This window comes from Thermobia domestica, chromosome 18, assembly GCF_964235325.1.
Source record: "Thermobia domestica chromosome 18, izTheDome1.hap1.1, whole genome shotgun sequence".
Classification (NCBI taxonomy): Eukaryota; Metazoa; Arthropoda; class Insecta; order Zygentoma; family Lepismatidae; genus Thermobia; species Thermobia domestica.
In genome coordinates, this window is record NC_137471.1 from 51,396,208 (window position 1) to 51,417,858 (window position 21,651).

General features: G+C 35.1%; 1 protein-coding gene and 1 long non-coding RNA gene across 5 annotated transcripts in view; one reads left to right on the forward strand and one right to left on the reverse strand.

Annotated features, from left to right (window-relative positions):
• The window catches only part of LOC145676051 (uncharacterized), a 554,345-nt gene that overhangs the window by 372,889 nt on the left and 159,805 nt on the right, over positions 1-21,651 (reverse strand). The gene's annotated exons all lie outside the window — the stretch shown is intronic.
• LOC145676054 (uncharacterized) overlaps positions 1-21,651 on the forward strand; it is a 217,919-nt gene that overhangs the window by 175,195 nt on the left and 21,073 nt on the right. The gene's annotated exons all lie outside the window — the stretch shown is intronic.

Consider the following 21,651-nt stretch of genomic DNA (forward strand, 5'->3'; position numbering starts at 1 on the left):
AAATGGTATACCCTAATATTGTATTCAATGGAAATAAAACTCTGACAGGTTGATTCTTTTTTTTGAAATATTCATTGTTACAAGTAGGTACTGAGTTTACAACCACTCTGTATTCTGATATATAGAGCCTAAACGATAATAGATAGCGAGAAGTTGTTTTCTGCGATCAATTATACGTCTCACGAATATTACATTTTTACTTTAATCTCTCAACTAAAATAGGAAGTGGCGGAAATTAACTAACACTTCCGGTTTCAAAGTTAATTTAGAAAATATCACACTATACAAATCAATCTCTTTCAAGCGGTCACTTGTTGCAACTGAGATGCGTTCATGCTTTACTGATCATATAATGCAACTGGTTATTAAATGAATAGAATATATACCACTGGTTCTTACTTGATTGTTAAAGCTACAATGAAGCACACATGCAAAGCTTTTAGAAGGAAAATTGATCATGGGTAAGGAATGTACTCTTTCATGTACTGACAGTGAGGAATTAATCCCGCACCATTCAAAAAATCCTATTTGCTTTCTATATTATTATTTAATCAAGTTATAGTGAGCGCACTTACAATAATACGCGATTACACCTCTATAGTATAAAGACAGTGTGAGTCAAAAGTCCTTGGACACCTGCATAAGTTTGAAAATCGACGGGAAAAGTAAAAAAAGTGTTAATGGGAACAGAGGTTTGATGAGGAGCCGCAACTTTTGGAGTTTATGTCATTCATGTCCGCCATCTTGAAATCCGCCATTTTGGATTCAAGTCATTTTTTAAAAAAATGGGAAGGGGGTGTATGAAACATCAAATAACACTAGCTTGAGCTCAGGCATTTAGTGGTGTAATTTGTTTTTTTCTATCTATACAAATAATAAACAGGGATTTTTATCAGAAATCAGAAAACTAAAAAGTAAAATTAAAAGCTGTTGCTTTAAATATTTTTCCTGCTAGCGAAATACATTTTATACATTCTGAAGACACGTTACAGCAAATAGGATTTGCATCAGGCGAAGAAATAGTTTTTAAATTATATTTTTCAGGTTTTGCCAATATTTCCGAAAGAAAGATTTTTTGTAATGGGTTCAAAATTTACACAGCACAAGGAAGATACGAATCTCAATAATATAGGGGAGACCGGGGCTATTTGAGTATAGTAAGGGAAAACTCAAAATTTCCAAAAAACTACGCACTTAAGAGTTTAAATAATTAGGCCATAATCTACGTACATTATTATAGTACAACATATTAAAGAATAAAGAACCTGTTAAATCATGGAAATTCAGGAAACGAATTTAAAATAAAAATGGCAGAATTCGAGACTAGTAAAAATCACGGGGCTATTTGGGTTTCTCATGGGGCTATTTGGGTACTTCACTGTATCAACATTGTTTACATTAATTACATTAGTGTTCATGTATATTCTGAAAGTATACCCTTTTCTATATAATTTGTAAAAAACATAACTTCATAGTAAAAGAGAATAAGTGAAGCAATTCTTTAGGAAAGGGTGTTCAGGATAAGCTAAAGCTCCTTCAGCATTGTAATGACACAAGACTTTTAATTTTCTTATATATTACATAATACCTTACACATATAGATTTATCTTAGAATGATTTGACTTATTCTCCTTAAAATAAACACTTGTAAAAGCAAATTAGAACAAAGGGAACTCCTGACAGAGTAACATAAAAAGAAACTTCGGATAGTTTTACTTTTTCTACATTAATTTTTAGTAAATAAAAAGAATACACTATAATGAAAATTATAGTTCAAATTTAACTTTTAAAATAAAAAAATGAACTCACAATAAGATTTATGTTCAAAATTAATTTAACGAGTAGTCTTGTCAATTAAAATTAAGTGTATAGTAACATAAAAATCAAAATTTGTGCTGGAGAAAGCAAGGTGCATAAAAATATTTTTTATACAAACTTATGAAAAATCACTAATTTCTAGAACTTCTGAAGTACGAGACAATGAAAGTTATCAAGGAATGTATAAAATAGAGGCACTTGTTGGATACAAACTGTTTTTCCCATAAGGTCCAACACATATCTCATGGTACCACTGTTTACAATGTTGGCAGAAAATACATTCTTCTTTGCTCGTAGATTCTTTAGAGTAATATTTCACCTTACAGAATCTGCATGGTTTATTGTTCTCGGATTCGTTCTCATTATCATAATAACGTGTAACGTAACACTTGAAGGTACATGCTTATTTATTTTTGTCTTCTTAATGCTTTTTGTTTTCGAGCAAGCTTTACCAGATACCTCCATTTATAACTTCTGTTTCGTGCGAAGCTGTTGGACATTTCCGGGAGAAGTAAGTAGACCTGTACTTTGCTTCTTCTTCGTGGAGATACATTTGACAATTTATGCAAGAGTGAGGAGAATTTACATCATTGTACAGTATATGATGGAGTTGCTGCTCCATCATATGCTGTACATCCCATGTACTCTTAATTATATTTCCCAGACTAGATTTTAAAATTCAATTGTCACTTGAACTTCCGGGCTCTTATGGACTGATGTCATAGTAATACACAGTTCTATCCAGTGGTTGTAATATTGTAATACATGAGTGGTCACAAAAGTTCATTGCCATGTTTCTCACAAAATTTGAGAGTTTGTAGCGAACAGTGAGAAATATGTCCGTCCAAAATTAACAAACATTTTCCCTCAGCTCAGTTTGTTTTTTAAAAACTCTATCCAGCAAACAAACAACTCTTTATTAACGTAACCACAATCTGATGAGGAAACTTGAGAAGCCGGCGGTAGATTGTTTACAAATTCTTCATTCATATGCTGATCTTTAAAATAATAAAGTGTGGGATGTATTGTAAAACTGCGTTCCAAGCGACTGTCATAGTGACATTTTTGCCTCTCTCAACGTAAATACCACCCATTCTCCCACCTTCTTGGCAATGACTTTGCTTCATCCACATTGTATACACGGTGTTGTTTTTGTGTTGAGACCCCATCGTTGAAGTAACGGATTTCAATAATTGAAAATCGGACTCCTGCTTCCTCATTAACGCCCTCAGCACGAGCTCTTGAAAGTCCCTCAGGCTTTCGTAATAATAAATTCAGATGTCTTTTCATCGAACTTGAAAACCAATCTTCACCAGCTAGTATCTGAAAGGTATGTATAAGAATTTAATTTATTATTACATATCGATGCACAACTTTACGAATCGTTTCATGGTGCAGCTTAGTCCTTTTTTCCGTGAGAATCATAATTCGCAATATCAACTTCCTCCTGTTCTTCTGTCAGTATTGTGGAGTGTCCTATGACTTTCGGTTTTGTACATTGAATTGTTCCATTATTATCACCCAAACTAGTCTCACCCTTTCGAACTGCACTTTCCTTCGCAAAGTTTCAAAAGGAAAATTGCAGAGCTATGAAGCTCCACGTGAACTCAAATCACTTTTTGTTACACTTTGCATGGCCTTTTCCATATCTTCATTATTCCACTTGCTGTATTTATGTTCTGATTTGCATTTTCGTACTATATAAAAAGAAAATGAAGTGTTTCCTTTTACATACATGCATTACATAGGAGGTTGAACCATAAATACGAAACTAAAATTCATAAATTAAAAATATTCACGTAAGTTTATACCTGACTCAAATAGCCCCGATTGGCTCAAATAGCCCCAATTTTTTCGACTCAAATAACCCCGTTTTGCACATATATACATAGGAATGTACTATTTTCACATGAAATAGCGGAGAGAGCCAAAAATGGCGATTATAACATGCGGACGTTCTGTTTTACGCGTACGGTAATAATTTTACAAAAATATGCATTTACACAGATTCAGCACCTTATATTATACATACGTTTTTTAACATCAGACCAAAATACGAAGCATTGCAATCCACTTTGCTTAGAATTGTCTCATATTTACAGGAACTGATGAGAAAGCAGTAGATCAACGATACATACAAACTTTCCTTTACTAACGAACTTACAAATGAATGCAAATTCAGCACATTGATGCGCATATTAAGCGCGCAGTGACATTTTTTCTTAAGTTTAACCCAAATAGCCCCTTGGCTCAAATAGCCCCGGTCTCCCCTATATATATATATATATATATATATATATATATATATATATATATATATATATATATATATATATATATATATATATATATATATATATATATGATTTTAACACACTGGTTATAACTGAAATGATTCTGGCCCTGTTATTTTAACACTTCCCTGCTGTAAAACGGTAACTTTATAATACTGCTTAAGATAATTTAAATACGTCTATATTAATTAATCTAAGTAGGATTATATTTTAGCATCTTTTGTAGTCATAACTCCATTCTATCACGGTGCTAACTTTAAAGGAGTGGTGTAAATATATTTGTTGCCACAAAATTTCCCTATTCTAATACAAGAAATATAACTACTCACTGATCTTAACTGTAAACTAGTAAATATAAAGTAGTTTTCATTCTAAAAGCATAACGTAGTAAAATATTCGAAAATTTCAATTTTTCCCAATTTTTCTGTTTTTTTTTCAAGCTTGGGAAAAAACGGTAAAAAAAACTGTTTTTTTAACCCAAAATTTCCGTTTTTTTCCAGGCCTTTACAACACTAGTGCTGACTCAATCAAAACTGAAATAAGTAAGTTTAATAAATACTTCAAAAGTAACTTAACGTTACTAAATTCGAACTCTCAATCGGTCAATTTTATGTGAAGTAACCACTTCAAGGTTATTCAAATTTTTGACGAGCTATGATGTCTCAATCTTAAGAGTATATATATATTCTAGGATGGTGTCCGGTATTTCCAGTTTCAAAGGATGGCAACCCTAATTGCAAGTGAACTACGGATTAAAGTTATACACGGATCTAAGGCGATATCGATTCTAATCAGTGTTGCCAATTTGGGGGAAAAGTCGCTAAATCTAGGGGATTTGCCTTCCAGGATAGCGACAAAAAATAATTTTTCCGATTAGCGACTTTTTTGGTGATTTTGAAATGACGATTTGGCGACTTACTTACAAATCTAGCGACTTTGCGCTGAGAACAACTTGTCATAAAATAAATACTATTAGCTCGAATCACTTCAGATATATGTTTATTTTCCTTTTGCTTATTTGAATCAGTGCAGATGTTCACGAGCTTGGAAAACACATAACATTTATCTCTATATTCCCGCTTTGATTGCTGTTATCTCTTACATTCTAATGGGGACAAACTCCAGCTTTTAATGTCCTTTAGTTTACAGGGCTTCTGTTTAGGGGCACAAATAATACATTACCGATAGCAAACAGATTATCTGTAGAAGCGTGAGTAGACCTGTTAGACCAAGATTTTTTTCTAGACCTGTAATTTTGCTCGTTTTTCTAAACTCATTTTTGATCTTGTTGAAGCAAAATTGATCATAAAATTAAAAATATATAAAAGTGAAATTATTGTTAGTTATATATGCGTCTTTGAGTCTTTCATATACGTTCTTGTAGCGTAGATAGTACTATGACTTGAATTGATAACGTATCTTTTATATATATATATATATATATATATATGAGGCAAAATCCACGAACTTTTTTTAGCGACTTTTCACCCAAAATTGGAGTCATTTCATCTCCAATTTAGCGACTTTTTGTATCAACTTGTTGGCAACACTGTTTCTAATCCGCACCGTAATTTTCGATTCAACTCTGGATCAGAAAGATGCACATTAGATTCCCACCAATAGAATGGAAAACTAGAAGTAATTTAAATATACAAAATATAATTTCGAAGACTAACCAGAGGCTTCGTCGTTTTACCAAAACTATCTTGCAATCTTGCAATTGTTTTCACTGACTTTTATTGTTGACGAAACTTTATGTGCACTCTTCATTATCCGTTTCAGATTACATTCTTGTGTGGGTGACGGAAACGAAGAACTTTCTTTAAAAATTCAGAAAGGCTGTGATATAATACGTATGTATCAGTTGGGAATTTTCCTCTCTATGTTGTTGAATGGGACAATGGAAAATTGGCTAAATAGAAAGGGGTTTCAACTCATTTGGATAAAACAATGCACTCGCATGGTGGGTGGATATACGTATATACACATAAATGGACGACATAGCTTTTCAACGACACTATTGAGTTGCGTTCGAAAATATGACCCAAGTTAATTACATTGTTGTTGTAGAACCATATTTATGTGTAACGTTGGTAGCTCTTCCCCAAATTAAACGTCCTCTAATTAATCTCTTTTTTTTTTTCATTCTGTTTCCATTCTCGAAACTTTGTTAATTTTTCAAAGCATTCGTTGTTCTATCATTAATACGTATCATGATGCAAATTATGTTTTCTCATAACTTTTCCCGTATGGAAACCGAAATGGAGCACAATGGCAGACTTTAACCGGTATTAGCGAATGCAACTACAGTATGGTGTGTTGTACTTTCTCTGTAAGTTGGATGATTATTGGAAACTTTTTTTTTAGAAATAATGTTTCGTATGATATTTTTTAATTCTAATGACAAAAAAACGCTTGTATTTATCTGCATACTACAGATAAGGGAATTATAGAAATCTCATTAAAATTATTTTCGATTTGAATGTGACCAATTAAACAATGTTCGTATCTAGTATCTTATACTATGTAAGCCACAAGTATCTACACAGTAAACAGATAATTTGATACATACGTAGGGATTAATTTGCATAACGCTGGGTTAATTGGTTTCAAGAAACCTCCGTGGTATGCAAAACCGCATTGTTAGGTATCTATTTTAGAGGATATAAATTTAGTGGGCAGTATTCGCAGAAATGCATTAGTCAACCGTTAGTCACGCGATTAGTTAGTGTCGTATTAGCTCTATACTAAGCAGGGTGTACTTTTTGGTATTCAAAGTCTGTTCTGAAAATTTTTCGCTATATTTTTCCGGAAAATTTTCCGTTCTAAAAAAAATATCATTAATGAAGTAACAATTCCTCAGCAATTATAATATTGGTTGAATTCATGTATAGAAATGTTAAAAAGCGAAAGATCGTTTAAAGAATCTGAAAATTTTTATGGCTCAGACAATTTTCAGTACTATGTAGGAACAAGTTAAACAATTTTTTATGAATCAAAATATTTTCTGTCTTATATGGAAAAATTGAAGAACTTTTTATGAGTCGGAAAATTTTCATCATTTTGAAGCAAAAAGGAAAACAACTTTTTGTGAATCGTAAAGTTTTATTGCTCTGTAGAAACAACTGAAAAAAAATCATAGATCGGAAAATATTCATCACGATGTAGAAAAAAGTGGAAAAAATTTTTCATAATCCGGACAATTTTGGATATTATGTATAGTGATGTTAGGTAGAAAATTCTCCACTATATTTAACTGCACATAGAGCTACAAAATTGAATTTCTGTAGAGAAAAGTTAGTCAGCAATAAATTATAATTTTCCAATTAGCTTTCGGGAACCGGAAAACTTTCTTATATCTCAAGTTGGGAAGTAAAATTTTACACAGTGATTCTCTCTCTCTCTCTCTCTTCCTCTGCGAGCTCCTTCGTTGCTAAGCGGTTAGCATACGCGCCTTTGGCATGGAAGACCTGGCTTCGATTACCAGCGGGAACTCATGTAGTTCGGATTCCACGTTAATCAGTTGGTCCCGTCTTATATAGTCTCGTTGCTGAAAGGGACGTTAAACTCAAAATCAATTCAATTCAACTCCTCTCTCTCTCTCTCTCTCTCTCTCTCTCTGTCTCTGTCTCTCTCTCTCTCTCTCTGTGTGTGTGTGTGTGTGTGTGTGTGTGTGTGTGTGTGTGTGTGTGTGTGTGTGTGTGTGTGTGTGTATGCAAAGTGCAGAGAACATACATCGAATTCGTAGACTACAAATATCCCATTCTATTATTTGAAATTTCAATTTATTAAAAGTCATGAATATTTTCCGATTCATAAAAACATACTCCACTTATTCCAACATCGTTGTTTAGCCGTAAAACTTATTGGTAATAAATATTGTCTTAAAAAGTTTCATGAAGTGAAAATCTAACGATTCTTCATTTCAAGAATGTTTCAGAAACTTCAATGCGTTCTTCCCTCAGAATCAACCTTTGATCTTACAATATTAGATTTCGTCAGTTTAATACGCATAAGACGGTTTTCTCATATCTTTACTACTTTTATAGATTTACATACTGCAACATTTATAAATAAGTAAATATAATATAAAGCACCTACTGTAAATTTTTGACTACCCAAAATTCCAGTTTAAGTAACTCATGAAAGCAAATACTGACCATTTTCTGGAAATAAACATTTATTTATTCATATATTCATTCAGAAGAGAAAATGAAATATAACTAATAAGGAAGCTGATTTGTGTAGTTGTTTTTCCAATAAAATAATAAAAGAAACATAAAAAGCTGCACCATTAGTGCTGTGTTCTAAAAGCAACAAATAATTTCATTTTAATTTACAAAATAAAAAACATATTTCTTTTATATATATATATATATATATATATATATATATATATATATATATATATATATATATATATATATATATATATATATATATATATATACTTGTTCTATGGAATCATCATTATTCCTAATACATTCTTATACATAATAATGGTAGTTTTACAATACAAATATCTGCTCTAAGATGTTGATTTAGAAAATTCTAATATTGAAATTATGATTTACGAGTGTTAAACACAATAAAATATTTTTCTTATTTTCTGTTACAAAAATAATCTTCATAAAAAACTTTTATGTAGTTATTGCATTACATAGGCAGGCCTACATGTGAAGAAATAGTGGAATTTTCTGTTTCTGAAATTGATAAATTCACAAAGGTTTCTTTTCAATTTCTTGTTACATTTTAAATATTGAAATGGGATACTTGTTCTCTACGAATTCGATGTTATGTTCCCTGCACTTTACACACAGATACACACACACACACACACACACACACACACACACACAGAGAGAGAGAGAGAGAGAGAGAGAGAGAGAGAGAGAGAGAGAAACACTGTATACTTTTACTTCCCAACGTGAAATATTAGAAAATTTTCTGGTTTCCGAAAGCTAATTGGAAAATGATAATTTGTTGCTCTCTAACTTTCCTCTACAGGAAGTGAATTTTATAGCTGAATGTGCAGTTAAATACTATACTGGAAAAATTTCCAACAAACATCACTATACATACACCGTAAAATCCAAAATTGTCCGGATTATGAAGTTTTTTCAATTCTTTCTACATCGTGATGAAAATTTTCCGATCTATGAAAATTCCTTTCACTTGTTTTCTACAGAGCAATAAAACTTACGATTCACAAAAAGGTGTTTTACTTTTGCTTCAAAATGATGAAAATTTTCCGACTCATAAAAGGTTCTTGAATTTTTCCATACAAGACAGAAAATATTTCGATTCATGAAAAAATTGTTTCACTTGTTCCTACATAGTACTGAAAATTGTCTGAGTCATGAAAATTTTCAGATTATTTAAACGATCTTTTACTTTTTAACATTTCTATACGTGATTTCAATCAATTTTATGAATACTGAGGAACTGTTACTTGATCACTGATATTTGTTAAGAACAGGAAAATTTTCCGGAAAAATATAGAAGAAAATTTTCCAACTCACATCACGGCTCAACAACGATGTAGGAATAAGTGCAGTATGTTTTTATGAATCGGAAAATTTTCCGTTTCAAAATTTTCCGGAAAATTTTCATCACTTGTCATGGGACTGCCTTTGACTAGCAAGTTTGAGGGGAGTATGTTGCTTGGTTACCTCTGCACAAATACATTTGAAACAAACAAATATGTTTTAGATTTTAGAAATTTTAACTTCCACCTTAATGTTTTAATTGCTTATTATTTTTTGAGAATGGCAGAGTGAGAAATGTTTTTTTTTGTTTGTTTCTATCAAACTAAAAATTCTGTGACTGCAGTGTATCCACAAAATTATTTGTGTGGGTGCTGGAGCGCCGGAGCACCCACATAGTCGGCGCGCATGCCAGGGTACCCTCTACTCTAAATTAGTCACATGTGATTAACTTAGTCATCTACTACGTGCTAATCCGAGATTCTGAATACACGTCTGATAACCATGTGTTAGTCAAACCATTAGTATGGTGCTAAACATACGTCAAAACAACTCTGCATAAAGCCCAGTTTGTTCATCACAAGCACACAAATCTGGAATAATAAGCAATATATATACGTACGGATTTCTTCAATTGCAAATGAAAAATGAAATGTTCCAATTTTACGTCCCACGTTGATGATCTGTAGATAATTGATGACAGTGAATAATTATAAACGGAATTGGTGAAATGAAAATGGAGGAGAAAACGGAAGAACTTATGGACACAATTTTGTCCGCCACAAACTCACATGTTCTGGAATCCATGTAAGGACCCTCCTCGCACCAGAAGTAAGGATTTCATTACTTTTTTTTTCAAAATTTTCCAGACGTTTTCTTTATCATGCTTTTTCAGGATTACCAGACTAAAACACAGGAACATCAAGGTTACTTAGAAACACCCATTCTTTTCAGAGGGATTCGAAAAACTGTTTGGTTTTACCTCGCGATCATCAGCTTCTCTGATCGATCATCGGACCGATCGAATATACCACATCGGTTGAACATTGAGCATCGTTCCCTTAATACTTTATCGTATTGGATAAGATGAATGTATGCAATTTTCAATTTAAAATAGAAATTAGATACTCAGCGTTGAGAATAAGAAGTATATTGCAGCTTTAGTCGTGAACATCTCTGGGCATTCGACAATGCGTAGTGACCATATTAAAAAAAAAGTTTAAGGAACCTAAAAAAACAAAACTATACAGCATACTTAAAGACTATTACAAAAATAGGAAACTAAAGATACTTGATACCAACATCGATAAAATAACTTACAAAGGCTGTCCTCAAAGATGAGTCCTCGGCTGATTCTGGAATATAATTTTTCAACCCCGTCTGGAACAACTGAACAATCTACCACAAGCAGTTGGAGTGTGAGAGTATGCATACTTTATATGGGGAACGGAAATGGGGAATGGCGAAAACATCATAACGAGGAACTGCATAATTTATACGGTTTACCCAACATTGTTAGGGTCGTCAAGTCTAGGAGGTTTAGGTGGGCGGGTCATGTAGCTAGAATGGAAGAAAATAGAAACGCTTTCAAAGTCTTGACTGGAAGACCAATCGGGAAACGACCATTAGGAAGACCTAGGCGCAGATGGGAGGACAATATTAAGATGAATCTCGCAGAGATTGGAATACAAAGTAGAAACTGGATGCAGTTAGCTAAGGCTAGAAGTCAGTGGAGAGCTTTTGTGAACGCGGCATTGAACCTCTGGGTTCCATAGGCCATAGAGTTTTATATATATATATATATATATATATATATATATATATATATATATATATGTGTGTGTGTGTGTGTGTGTGTGTGTGTGTGTGGTTGTTTTCAGCTGAGAAAACAAAATACACAGCATTCCGCGAGATCTTGAGTAGGAACCCGACAATAAAATCATAAGACATAAAAAGAATTAGAGAACATAAGAATCTAGGGAACATACTGGAAGACAGCATTTAAATATCAAAGCAATGCACAACATAATAAGCATTGGTCAGAAGGAATTTTATCTTCCACTACAAACAATACCCAGATATATACACGCACTCAGAAATTTTTGTTGGAATGGGTCCAAGCTTTGGAGGAGGGGGGGTTCCAATACTACAAGCTACTACGTCTATATAGTATTGAACAGGTATTATTCTGCACCCGAAAAGACGATAAGTAATTGTAAAATACTTCCACCAACATTTTCAGAGAAAAAATGATAAAACTAGATTGTTTTATTAGAGAAAGAGTACAGATGAATAGTAAGATCAAATTTTCATGTTACATCAATTATTTCCCTATTAAACGAGTATAGTTTTATTGAGAAAGTTGTACAAATATATGTTAGGAAGTTTTGGGTGGATCCGGACCTCGTGAACTCCTCTCCCGTGTGTGTGCGGCCCTGCGCAGATATCATCACTCAATATTAAAGTCAATAATAGACTACGGAAAAAGCATTTGGAGACATAGACGAAATATCAAAATGAGTGTACCTGTAGATTGAGTCCCAAGTGGAATACTAACATTAAGCATAAACAAACAAACGACAAGTTACTAGTTAAAACGAAATGAAAAGAACAAAGTAATTCTCAACAAAGAATCAATCGCACATTTAGAAAATGAAACAAAAGAACAAATAAGAAGGAAATGGTAGGAAAGATGGAACAGATGCACAACAGGGAGAAGAAAAGGAATACATTTTGCGTCATAAAAGGCTACAACATAACCATCCCAAAAGCGACTCAGCAGCATTTTCGACCCAGCGAGTAAACGCAAACGCTTGGAAAAGTTGTGCTCACTGCTCACACACTACACGGACAGATGCGCCTCACCGAAAAGTCGAAGTTCTTTCTGAGCGCTAGGGAAGAAATTGCGTTTGGTCAAACACACGCAATAGAGTTTTCTACTGTACAGAGTTATTATAAATGATTGGTACGATTTCACAGCTCTAGAATAACTGTATTACAGTACATATTACGATAATTTACTTCACGCAAACAGAAAACTAAAAAAAAAAAAATTTTTTTGTTAACAATTAAAAAATGTTCGATATGTGACTTCTTAGTGATTCGACAGACATCAAGCCTAAAATCAAGTTCTTCCCACACTCGGTGCAGCATGTCTTTATCAATGAATTCAAAAACATTGTTGATGCGGGCTCTCAGTTCTGGCAGCTTTGCTGGTAGAGGAGGTATGAACACTGAATCTTTCACATAATCCCACACAAAAAACGAAGGTCTACGCCTGTAGTTAGGTCAGGAGAGTCTGGAGGCCATGACATGAAATGCTTTCTCGGAGCCTGTCGCCATTTTGCCTCACTGCTCACTAGTGCGCTCTCGTGGGAGAAATCTAAAATAGTGTACACATGCAATAAACAAAAATTTTGAGGTTTCCTACGTTACTGTTCAGTTTTGTAACAATTTCTCAATTACTAGAGCTACAGCGAATTTATGAAATCGCTTCAATCATTTATAATAACCCTGTATATTACGAACAACAACGATAATAACACTTTGCATTTATTTGCTTCAACTTGCGACGTTACCATCACTACCAAAAAACAAATCATATTAGATGTCGTATCAGATTAGATTTTATGCCTGAGAGATAATTTTCATTTGAGTGAAATTCACAAACATCACTATTTCATTCAGGAAAAAATTCACGTTTCAAGATGATTTTTTCTTTGCTGTACAGAAGCAAGCTGTTGAAACGGATATAAAAAAAAATCGGTAAAATTACATAACGTGAGAAATGACAGAAAATAATAAATAAAATATTTAAAAATATGTTCGACTTAAAATATGGCCAAAGTTAGCAAAGTTAAATTTAATTGTGGAGGGAGCCAGGAAAATATGCTGTGGACACAGTTTTGTACAGGGCTACACTACAGTGATTCAGTATCAGGCACGCACCTACGGGGGGGTGCACCTGGTAGGGAATCCCCAAAACTTCCTAACTCAACATTTATTCGTCCACTTTTTCAATAAAACTATACTTGTTTAAGAGGGAAATGCTTGATGTAGTATGAAAATTTAATCTTAACACTTCATCTGTACTCTTTGTCTTATGAAAACAATCCAGTTCTATCATTTTCCCCCCCTGAAAATATAGGTGGAAGTATTTTACAATTACTTATCGTCTTTTCAGGTGCAAAATAATACCCGTCCGATACTACATAGACGTAGTGGTGGGTAATATTGGATCACCCAAAGTAACAAGGGACCGCGGTTGCTCAGTGGTAGAGTGTTCACCTCTGGTGTGTGGGGAACCCCTTGTTCGATTCCAGCTCGCGCAAAGTGAACTTTGTGGTGGACAAATACTGTGTGCGTGGGTTTCCTCTTGGTTCTCCCGTTTCCTCCCACTTTCTTCATTCCACCATTTCATTCATTTCTCATCACCGTCTCCTTTAGCCTAACCGGCATAAACGTGGGACGTAAAACTCAAAGATTTCATTTCAAAGATTTCATCTCTCCTCAAATTTAGGAAAGAATGAGTATATGCGAGGGTGGGTATGGGTATATTTTTGAAAACGATCTAGTGTATATCTACGAAAAATTCTACCATTGAATCATCTCATCGTATAATTGCCGCATTGCTGACAAATGACTTAAAAAATCAATTCATATTTCTATTCCTTCTCTCCAGATCCCTAATGTTTAATTTTTCAAATATTCGAGGGGGAAAGAAGTGTCCACACCGTCTCTACTGAACTAGCTTAGTGACGGTGGCATGTTGTTTGCTATGATGTAGTTTGCCATAATTCGATTTTGGTGTTGTTTGCCACTATTTTGCCGTAGTATTTATATTTAGGTTTTATCACATCTTTATCATGAAGATTTACACACACACACACACACACACAAACACACAAACAAAGTAAGGGTCGCCAGGCACCTCTATTTTTGATCCCTTGGGATAAGTAAAAGTTTTTGCCCCAGTAAGAGGTCTCGTTAGACACACTGCTGGAAGAGAACATTAACAAATGCTCCAAAGAAATGAACACAAAACATCATTAATATTACAATAGCTTTACAAATAGATTTATATAATTGCATAATCTCTGTGTGCTTGAAAATAGCCAAGTAACAATACAAAAGTTTTGTATTACCAAGATACTAAATTTCATTCATCGCACCAAAGATTGCTATATCAATACATTTAAATATAATTTTGTTTAACTCTAGTAAAGTTATGAAATATTAAAAGAAAACATAATTTTCATCACACCCCTTCCTGAAAATACTGCTTGCCAACATTTGTTTAGATTGCTACACCCCGTCATGAGTGGTTCTGATGATTTACCTAGAATCAACGTTGGCTACATTTTCAAACACACATACAAATTGTACATCATATCAATTTTGAAACACATTTGATGGGTTTCTGAGATCACAAATAATATACGTCAAGTGCTTGAACTCAATTTGAATAAATATAAATGTGGCGTTAATAGCCGATAACGTTCTTGGGGCCATTTGTATTGTATGTATTCTGTTTATAAATATAATATATTTGATTGTTGTGATATAGGCAACAATCAGCTTATAGATTGATTTTAATTAATATCGTATATAAGATAAATCAGAGAGAACAATACCGTGGTAAGCAACAACACCAAAATCGAGTTCTGGCAAACGGCACCATGGTAAATAACATGTAATCTTAGTGAAATTGTGTCTAGATAAAGTTTTCCGGCAGACTATTCAAACAACAACCATAAACAAAACATTCAACAATCATTTTCGAATTTCATTTATATATGAAAATCTCCTCATTCTTATTTTGAGTTGATTTATATGAAAAAAATATTTCTTACATTCTACGAGATGTATAATTGATAGTGATTCTGAATTATCAATTTGAAAGCTTTACTTGAAACTTAAAAAAAGGGAAATGCTTTTCCAATCGCATTAACATTAAGGTACTGTCAATTACGCCGAAGACGATTTTATTGAAGAAGTGCTGTAATCTCTTATTTATTTGCCCTAATGGAGTGCCAATCTGAAGTCATTTTCTGCCTGTCACCTTTTGAAAAGACAAGTTCTTCTTCCCTTTGTCCGGCGTTAGAGCATTAATAGTTAAGGGGTTATCCTGGTGATTCCCAAGAGGTTCCAGGTTTTCTCATAGTAGGACAGGTTTAGCAGCATATAGGTATTTTCCTTTTCTTCGCCGATCTCAGATTTCTATCTACATCAGGAGGAAGAGGACATGCAGTTTTTAAAAAGTTGTGACTTCTAGAGAAAACAAAACATTCGACAATGCTTATTTTCTTTTGCTTGTCACTTGAGAATCATCTGTTTCTTTATATTTAGGTTATGTAGAATAGGCAGTTTGAAAGGCACTAATTGGGGTCTTAACACTAAATTTATGCTTACGCCCTGTTCTGACACATTAATATGATGCCTGGTTATCAGCTCCACAAAAGTTTATGACAAGCTACAGTAGCTGGAACATCATGTTTTACACGTTGCTTATTCATTGCCTCCACGCATTCCGACTAGGGATGGCCTTTTTCGAAAAATCTGTTTTTCGATTTTCGGAAATTTCATTTTTCGTTTTTTCGTTTCTTCGCTTTTTCGAAATTTTTTCGTTTTTTCGAAAAAAATTCGTTTTTCGTTTTCCGAAAAACTTTTCGTTTTTTGAAAAATTTTTCGTTTTTCGTTTTCCGAAAAAATTTTCGTTTTTCGTTTTCGAAAAAGCCATTTTTCGAAAAAAAATGTGGCCATCCCTAATTTCGACTCTTGATATCAACCGTCGCACAACAATACCAACACCCTTACGTCATCTGTACAGCCTCCGCTCTCGCTACATTCAATACCACATGTCAGACGCTCCTACCATTCTTCATAAACTCCTAGACCAGACACCAGCTTTAGAATGTCATGCTGATTCCCCAATAGATTATCTTCTTGCTATCCATGAACGTGATCAGACCGTTGTTTCTCTATAACCTCCATCGTTACATTTATTGTCGCCATCCCTTCATTCATGTATTTCATCAATGAACCCTTTTGTCGTGAAGTAACAGAGCTCCAAGTGTCTAAACACTCTCTGAGTAGCTCCAGAGCAGAAGATTAACACCCTCGTCGCAACTTAGCATCCTACGTCCTCGTGTTCTGTTACCTGCACTTTACTTCATCCTTTACATTACATGTCATGTTAAAACCTGTCATGTTAAAACCTTAAAACCTGTTATGTCATGTTAAAACCTCATGTTAAAACCTGTCATGTTAAAACCTTAAAACCTGTTATGTCATGTTAAATCCTCATGTTAAAACCTGTCATGTTACATGTCGTGTTAAAACCTTCTTATGTATGCGTAAATAAAAATGCAGTTAATAAATAAAATCCTGATATCCATCTCCAATTAGATCTACAAGTAAATTGATGCTCATGGCCCAAGAGAAGGCGATACCTTCTGTGGCCCGTCCATCTCGGACGGCAATGAAACTGCGTTTTCAAAAAACAGAGACAGACTAGTGTCGAGGTGTTTGAACATTTTTTTTTAATTGAAAGTGTTTTCTTAAGAAAATGCCAATATATCGAAACGTAAACAAATTGATTTGATTTGAGTGGTTGAAGTTTCCATATCGTTTTCAGCGAGGCTAGATGCAACAGAGAACTACAACTGAGCCATACGAGCTCCCATCGAGAACATATCTGCTACTTTGGTTTCAACAGAGGGATTAGGGTGAAAACTGAACCTTTTCTTGGGTAACTAAATTAATATACTGAGGACTTCTTTCAGTTCGAAATGCAAGGTGGACAAAATAATCGAATTATCCCAATTTTTTTGAAATATCCAAAGCATGTATTCTTTAAAAAGCTAAATATCAATCGAACACAACTACTGTACCTAAAAAAAAAAAAGTTAATATGCGGTACATTTTACTTTTAAGGCAGCATGTAAAGTTGTGTACTCCAATGCCTCCTCGTGCATAAATTAAACCACAAGCGTCATGAAAAACATATTTATGTACAGTGCCACCCATATTGTAAAGTTCTGCTGATGCAGGTAGAAGGTAGAACAATTGCACATGGGAATAGTTTTCAAACACTACCAATTTTATTACAAAAAATTCATATATAACACAGTATGATACAATTTTAGTGAAAATAAGAGTTTTCTAATGATTAGGATAAGTACTAATCCCAGGAACAAATGGCCAAGGATTCATCACAAAGCTCAGCTGCAAGCTATGAGAGGTGTTAAGTTCCCAAAAGAGCTTCTCTGCAAGCTAACGAGGAAACGGTCCCAAGTGTAAACAACCGATTTGGCTGGGGTCCGGATATGTGTTACGGGAGACCAAAATAGGAGACACGTATTTTGGCGTTTGGGCCCATACGCAGAACTTTCCAAAATATGGGGCCTCAAAGTATCCCTACATGCTATAGCTAGGAAGCGAATAACGTTACTTGTACACAACCGATTTCGCTGGGATCCGGATATATGTTACGGAAGACCAAAGTGAAGACAAGTATTTTGTCGTTTGGGCCCATACCCAAAAATTTCCGAAATATGGGGCCCCTAAGTGTCTCTACATGTTATAACTAGGAAGCGAATGGCGTTACTTGTACACAACCGATTTACCTGGGGTACGAATATGTGTTAAGGGAGACCAAAGTAGGAGACACATATTTTGACGTTTTGGCCCATACGCAGAAATTTCCGAAATACGGGGCCCCAAAATGGCATTACTTGCTATAGCTAGCAAGCGAATGACGTTACATGTACACAACCGATTTGGGTGGGGTCCGGATATGTGTTACGGGAGACCAAAGTAGGAAGACAGGTATTTTGGCGTTTGGGCCCATACGAAGAAATTTCCGAAATACGGGGCCCCAAAGTGATCCTACATGCCATAACGAGGAAGCGAATGACGTTACTGGTACAGAATGTTGGCTTGGGTTGGAATATGTTGCAATATATCCAAAAGCATGAGACTTGTGTTTGTTGTTAGGTCCGACAAAAAGGAATGTCGAATATACAGAGTCCCATATTGCTAGATTTTCAATAAGGCCATGAAATTGGCGTATGTGGTACCCATGCAATTCTGAACAGATGTTCAGCTGGCACGAGCCATCGAGGGAGGATCTTCTGACCACGAGGGTGTCAACGGAGCGAAAGAATGTTTGCGTTTTTCGCTCGTATTTCTATGACTAGGATTTGTGGATACCGGGCAGAACACTTTTGTGCAAGAGAGTGAACATTAATATTTAATCGATACGGCGTGTGTTGTCAGGAAACCGGGTAGAGTGGCGGAAGTAAAGTTTGCTTGCCTGTCAGGTTTGGTCGGAAGAAAAACGACAACTCTTCGACTTGGGCTTATAATAGCCATATCCGGACCCCAGCCAAATCAGTTGAGTACAAGTAACGTCATTCGCTTCCTAGTTATAGCATATAGAGCCACATTGGAGCCCCATATTTCGGAAATTTCTGCGTATGGGCCCAAACGACAAAATACGTGTCTCCTGCTTTGGTCTCCCGTAACACATATCCCGACCCCAGCCAAATCTGTTCCGTACAAGTAACGTCATTCGCTTCCTAGTTATAGCATGTAGGGCCACTTTCTGGCCCCGTATTTCGGAAATTTCTGCGTATGGGCCCAAACACCACAAACAAAAAAAAAACGTGTCTCCTACCTTGGTCTCCCGTAACACATATCCGGACCTCACCCAAATCGGTTGTGTACATGTAACATCGTTCGCAACCTAGTTATAGCATGTAGAGCCACTTTGAGGCCCCGTATTTTGGAAATTTCTGTGTATAGGCCAAAACGCCAAAATACACGTCTCCTACTTTGGTCTCCCGTAACACATATCCGGACCCCAGCCAAATCGGTTGTGTACATGTAACGTCATTCGCTTCCCACTTATAGCGTGTAGGGCCTCTTTGAGGCCCCGTATTTCGGAAATTTCTGCGTATGGGTCCAAAGGACAAAATACGTGTCTCCTAATTTGGTCTCCCGTAACACATATCCGGACCGCAGCCAAATCGGTTGTGTACATCTGGAGCTGTGCAGCTGGTGTTCTTCTGATCATGAACGTTATCACGTTTAAGATTTCATCATGGACAGCAAGTTAGTCCGAGGGAGGACATTCGGCGAAAGTGACCAGATCTCTGGCGAGCGGAAAACTGGCTGCTCCACGACGACAATCCACGCTGTCACCGTGCTCTCCTCACACGTGAGTTTCTCACCAGAAACAAGATGTTCGTACATCTGAAGCCATCCTATTCGCCAGATTTGTTTCCTGCGGACTTCGTCGTCTTTCCGAAGCTGAAGATCCAGCTCAAAAATCGCTGTTTGGACACCATTGCTAAGATCCAGAGAGAACCGCAGAAGGTACTTGACATGCTTCGAAAAAAAGACTTCCAGTACATATTCCAGCAGTGGCAGAAGCACTGGGAGCGCTGTATTGCTGTACAAGGTGACTATTTTGAAAGTGTAGGTGTATAAATGTAGATAAAGTATTTTCTAGGTAAACAGAACTAGTCTTGAAACATTTTGATATCACCTCGTATATATAAATAATTATTTTTCTCTCTTACCATTTCTTGCTCTGAATTCGTCAACAGCCAGGCAGGAGTCACTTTATAAGATTGGTTGAGTGGCTGAAGTTTAGTTTAGGCTATATGAGATGAGGACCTACAATTTACTGACTACATTCTATGTTTATCTACAGCACAGTTTGGAAGTCTAAAACGACTAGAAATGTAGTTTAATCTGGTTCTCACCAGTGTTGCATGGGTGCACCATATTTACTTTTTTTTAGCCCATTGACTGACATAAGGAATTATTTTTCTATTTTCTTTAAAATCAAGTGAAATTTTAATTGTTTAAATTAACTGATATCATCTTGAAGTTTATTGAAATGTCCTTGACATAGGGAAAATTAAAATTTTCTTTCATATAAGTTATATTTAGTCATCTTTACATATGTGTACTGAAAGCCTGAGGTCATGAGTAGGCAAGTGCACAAGACTTACTTTTAGGTGTTCCAGGGGGGACTCAAATTCAGTATGAGTATAAATTATAATAAAATTTGTAAAATTATCTACAGAATTAGATTAAATTTACACAAAAGTGAGAATTTCGTGTGGTCCGGATCACCAGGACCTACGCCTGTGTACATCTCTAGCCATAGACCAACACTGTTATGAGTAAGGATAGAAAAGAAATGGAAAAAGAGGAAAGTTGTTGAAAGTATGTGATTTTCAATCTATGGCGAAATTAAAATACTGCTAATTTTACAGAGATTATGTAATATCTTCAAGTAGGTAAAAGATAACGAAAAAGTGGAACAAGATCGCCCTAGACAATATTATTTTACATGAGATACCGTTATCAGACTTATTTATCTCCTTTCAATTTCCAGTTATTTAGAAAATCGGCATTTATTTTTGCGTTTCTAAATGGCCGCAAACGGAAAGCTACTAGGTGACTCGTGATAACGGTACCTCATGCAAAATAATATTGTCTAGGGCGCTCTTGTTCCACATTCGGATTATCTTTTATCTATTTGAAGATATCACATAATTACTGTAAAATTGGCGGTATTTTAATTTCGCAGTGATTAGGCCTCTTAACCTCTACACTACAGTGCACTGGTAAGGTGCTATGTTAGATGTTAAGGCACTATGTTAAATGAACAATTAATGTTTCTAGTTCAACATACTGTTCGAATGAAACATACGAGCACATCGAATCAAAAATTCCACCGTTAATGTGCACATTGTTGTGTGAGGGAACCTAGAGTACATTAAATCCGTTTCTCAACAATGCTATATTATTGATATGACGGAGGTCCAAGGAAACTGCCCGCTGAACTAGAAACTTTGCTTTTTAATTTAAATCTAGGGCGCCTTGTCACAGTGGAGCTCAAATGGCTGGTGGAATTGTAAAAATTCATTTCCATTTTTTTCGTATCTTTGCTCATAACAAAGTTGGTCTATGGTCCCGGACTTTGATACACCACACTGGACGAACACACTTTTCACTACGCTCACCTACAGCGC